The sequence below is a fragment of the Nicotiana tabacum genome, chromosome 14 (assembly GCF_000715075.1).
Source record: "Nicotiana tabacum cultivar K326 chromosome 14, ASM71507v2, whole genome shotgun sequence".
Taxonomy (NCBI): domain Eukaryota; kingdom Viridiplantae; phylum Streptophyta; class Magnoliopsida; order Solanales; family Solanaceae; genus Nicotiana; species Nicotiana tabacum.
Window position 1 is genome coordinate 3,177,797 of NC_134093.1, and position 5,540 is coordinate 3,183,336.

A 5,540-nucleotide genomic window follows, 5' to 3' on the forward strand; every position below is an offset into this window, starting at 1 on the left:
ATCAAAACTTTTGGCCCCATATTGCTTACTGTGTGAGGAGTGTTACTCCTTTAGTGAGTGTTCTAGGGAAGTTGATTCAGAAGAGAAGCCTTGTATGTTGTATGGGATATATGTATCATTTGATGACTTATAGCTCTCAATTGTGGTAATAACGAAAGAAAGTATGGTCCCATTTGGAAAAGAATAGATGAAAGATGGACGAGCCAACTTCATCGTCCACTACATGCTGCGGGGTATTGTTTGAATCCATAATTGCGATTTGAAGATAGATTCCCTAATAAGTTTGAAATCAACTATATGAGTGCATGGGACGAATGTTAAATTATTACGATAGATTAAGAGTGGATATTCAGTTAGATTCTTACGATCACTTGAGAGGTGATTTTAGGAGCCAGTTAGCCATGGATTCAAGGAAGATGCGATCTCCTGCTGATTGGTGAATGCGCTTTGGTAGTCGAACTCCAGATGACCTGGGATCAATCCTCCCTCAGTGCCTTTTGAGTCAAATATGTTGCACAGGGCTTGTCTAGTGCGATTTACATCCCCTGTGTGATTTGCAGGCTATTACACAGTGGTGGTTTACCCAACGTGCACATAGTGCTCACCCGAAAGGAAGGGGCTGTAGCTGCGGGTTTTCCTGAAAGTTTCCAAAAATAAATAAATGCAGAAGATTGATCCTATTTTAGTTGATGAAGTTGATTCGGATGATGAATGAATTATTGAAAGAGAATATCCTTTACTTCCTGAAGAACTTATGTGGATTGACGAAGAGAACTTATTTGATGTTGATGTTATTAAAATGGTGCCATGTACTCCATATGAGGATGAGCTTATTCATGATACTACAATTGATATTGGTAGTATACAAAATACAAGTGAATCAGGTCCTTTTAACAAAAAGCAGAAAGCAGCTTGAGACTTCAGGTAACTATATTGTCAACTTTTATTGCACTATATCAGAACTAACTTAAGAATGATGTATTAGAGCTAGCACTGTCTTTTCTGAACTAGCATGTTGGATTACTCTTTTCTCTACAAGTTCCTTTTCATTTAAAAAGATAGTTTTGCACATAATTTAGGTCTTTAACGCAGCTGTACATGTCACTCTATGTTAACAAATATCATTGTCTGGCTCATCTCATTTTTCATAGATGTATCAACTTTTGTTATCAAAAGAAAATATATGATGTAATACTAATGAAAAGATGCATTTTTTCTTCATTCTAAGATATACAGAGAGGCAATTCTTCTTCACAAGTTCAAAGAGAGGAAGGACTACAAGATGTGGAGATTGTTGATGAAGCAAGATGAACTAATACAAACCTTGTCATAAAACATTTGATACATTGTAGCTTACACTATATCCTTAGTTTCAATAGAGATATACTCTAAAACACAATTTATAAAAATGAAGAAACCCCACCACGTGAAAAGAATTGATTGATACATAGTTTATTTTAAGGTATAAAACATTTGATACATTGTAGCTTACACTATATCTTTAAGGTAAAGGGAAAATTTCACATAAGAACAACTCGGCTTCATACTTTTCAATTTTATAGCCCACATTTCAATTTACAACCAAGTAGCCCAAAAATAATAGGCTAAGATTCCAGTGGCGGACGCACATGGTGGAAAGCGGGTTCAACTGAACCCGCTTCGTCAAAAAATAATACTGTGTATATGTATAAATTACGATTAAAGCTGCATAAATTTTGTATAAATATTTTATTTGAACTCACTTGACAATTACTATTTTATGACTAAAGTTATGTACTTCTAAGATTAAACCCGCTTGTATAAAATCCTGAGTCCGCCACTGCTAGATTCAACATCCAACTCCAATAGGTTCTCGAAATTACTATTTAATTTTTAAAAAATATTGCTCAAGCTTTTATGTTAATTTTCGAATCAATAACTGTGACTCAAATATTAGTTCAACAAACCAAATCTATTTGGGTGGTGAAAATTAATCTTTTAACAAGCTTAAATATGTGGGTTTAAATTCTGAATTTGATTTTGTGAGAAATTTGGAGGGGGTGTTATTTAGACTTGTTAGAAATAGTATAAGGAGGTTGTATGTAAAATTTGAAGTCATTTAATGGAGATTTGGACTGATTTTGAATAAGAATTGCAACTGAAAATCGTGGAAGAAGTTCGTCTACAGACACTTGTATGAAGGTGTATAAAAGTATACAATAGTGTATAAGACGTGTTTATATACTCATATACACTATTATACAAGATTATACATAATTATACAAAAAACTGACGTTGTCTTTGTGATGACCCAAAATATTATCTTTAAAATTAATAATTAATTCTATATTCTAAGACCTCGAAAAGCACTATTTATTATTCATCGACTTGCGTGTGCAGTCCGTATAATTTTCCGAAAAGTCTTTATGTAAAAATGGATTAAAATGTGAATTAGAGCTTTAAAATTTAATTGAGTTGATTTTGGTCAACATTTTTAGGAAACGGATTCGGATCAGTATTTTGACAGTTCCGGTAGGTCCGTATCGTGATTTGTAACTTGGGCGTATGCCCGGAATCAAATTCCGAGGTCCCTAGCCCGAGATATGGAATTTTGATAAAAAATTTAAAGTTTAAGTTCAAATAGTGATCGGACTCCATGATCGGACTCACTATGATCGGACTCCCATGATCGGACTCCCATGATCGGACTCCCCATGATCGGACTCACCATGATCGGACTCCCCATGATCAGACTCCATGATCGGACTCACTATGATCGGACTCGCCATGATCGGACTCCCACGATCGGACCCCCCTATGATCAGACTCCCCATGATTGGACTCACCATGATTGGACTCCCCATGATCGGACTCCATGATTAGACTCACTATGATCGGACTCCCCATGATCGGACTCCCCTATGATCAGACTCCCCATGATCGGACTCCATGATCGGACTCACTATGATCAGACTCCCCATGATCGGACTCCATGATAGGAATCCTATGATCGGACTCCCATGATCAGACTCCCCCATGATCGAGGTCAGCCTGGACAGATCTGTAAGTTATAAAAACAGGGGGGCTTCGTCCCATTCACCATTTTTAACAACTTGGAGCTTGAGCAGAGGCGATATTTGATATATTTTCAATGAAAAACATTGAGGTAAGTGATTCTAACTCGGATTTGATCAATATACACGAATATATCATTATTTTCACCATTTAATTAGTGTTTTGAGATAGAAATTTGGAAAAAATTTAGATATCTTATAGAAACGATTTTTTGAAATTTCGGTGTTGATCCAGAGTCGGATTTGAGTGAAACTGGTATGGTTGGACTCGTAATTGAATGAGTTGTCAGATTTTGTAAGTTTCGCTGGATTCCAAGACGTGGGCTCCACGGGCAATTTTGAGCTAATTTCAGATATTATTGAAAAATATAGTATTTTCTTATGAAATTAATTCCCATAATTTTTGTTGACTGTATCGAATTAATTATGACTAGATACGAGTCAATCGGAGTCGAAATATTGAGGGAAAAGCATAATACTTGGTTAAATTGGAGCAAGTCGAGGTAAATGACTTGTCTAACCTTGTGTGGGTGAAATTTCCCCTATGATTGGTATTGATGTGATTATTGAAATATGTTGAAAGTCATGTGCATGAGGTGACGAGTGTGTATACGGGCAAAATGTGAAAGATTTATATTGTGTAGATCACTGTTGCGCATTTATTAAATTATTTTATCTTGTTATATTCTTCATCATTGATCTGAGATATATACTTCAAATTGTTTGACCTTTTCCTACTAATTGTTTTACCTGTTTAGTTGAAACATGGTTTATTTTATTCTGTGTATTATTTGAAGGTTGATTTTCTTTAAATTAAATATTATTAATATGAAGTATTTGATATTTTTAAACTTGATATTGAAGCAACGTATTAAAGATTTTGAAATATTATTTTTCTGAATTATTTACTCCTGAATATTTTTGTACTCATTGTGATGGAGCAATGAGCTCTTTATTGTGGAAGAATATTATTGTTGAATTAATTAGACATGAGCCGTGAGCTATTTATTATGGAAAAATATTATTGTTGAATTATTTGACATGAGTCGTGAGCTTTTTATTGTGAAAATATATTGTTGTTGAATTATTTTGGCAAGTTAAATTATTTGAGCACCTGAGATGCAAATTGTGATATATTGTGATATTGATACGCATGCGGTGGTATAAGGTATGGGTATTAAAAAGCATGCGGTGAGATAAGGGTGGATTGATATGCATGGCTAGTAGGGGGAACTACTAGAAGTCATGCGGTGTGATAAGGATGGCTAAAACGCGGGATGCTATTTCGGAAAAAATATTTTCTTTCAAATAAATTGTGAAGGCTCCCGCTGTGAGATAAGGAAATGAGATATTGTAAATTTATTTATGATTTGGGACTACGAGGCGGTACCTCGATAGTGCCCTTGTTGATATTGATTTATGGTCATAGTTGCCTTCGATTAATTGTTGTGATTTTCATAAAGTTGAAAGAAATTATGTTTTGATTCCACGAGATATTATTTAAAATTATTTGGTGTCATTAAATGTGACATACTATTTTATTCATTTCCATAGTCATTTTATCTTATTAAATTGTTTAAATATTTTTCCATGTCATTATCTATTCTCCAGTAGGGCCTGACCTGACCTCGTCACTACTCTACCGAGGTTAGGCTTGGCATTTATTGGGTACCACCGTGTTGTACTCATACTATGCTTCTGCACATCTTTTTGTGCAGATCTAGGTACATCTTATCAGACTAGGCATCAGTGAGTTACCTGTGCACGGAGACTTCGAGGTATATCTGCCAGCGTCCGTAGACTCTGGAGTCCCCTTCTATCATTTTTATGTTGATTCCTTATTTTTCTTTAGACCTTGATATATAGAGACATTGAGGATAAAATTCTTAGAAGCTTGTGACTTATTTCTACCGGATTTTGGGAGTTGAAATTGTTTGAATTGTAGTTTAATTATTTCAGATATTTGTTATTATTCCGCATTGATAGGTTTACCTAGTCTTAGAGACTAGGTGCCATCACGACTACGGATAGAATTTGGTGTCGTGAAAGTCTTCTCCCTTGCGTCTTTTTCTGAAATTTAACTCAAATCTTGCTCAAATCTACTCCAAATCACTTCAAATTTAAATGTTGAACTCCTTTTAATATTTTCAATTAATTGGAACAACACCCAATCCAAACAACTAATAAACTCAAAAAATCCTATTTTCGAAAGCAAAGCTTTGAATGGCCTTCAATGGTGGACTTCTACTATTCAATTTTCTTACATATTGCAACCAGAGGGAGCAGACAATACACGACCCTTGAAGCATATGTAGAAGATGTGAGAAGAAGAGAGTGAAAGCCATGGTTGTGAGAACACAGATTTAACTCCATAACTTTTAGAAGCAATGGTTGTAAGAACACAAATTTTGAATTTGCTAGTGCTTTCAAAATATGCACAATATGGGATAGGTCGGGTGAAACTTAAAAACATGGGCCATTTTTTGT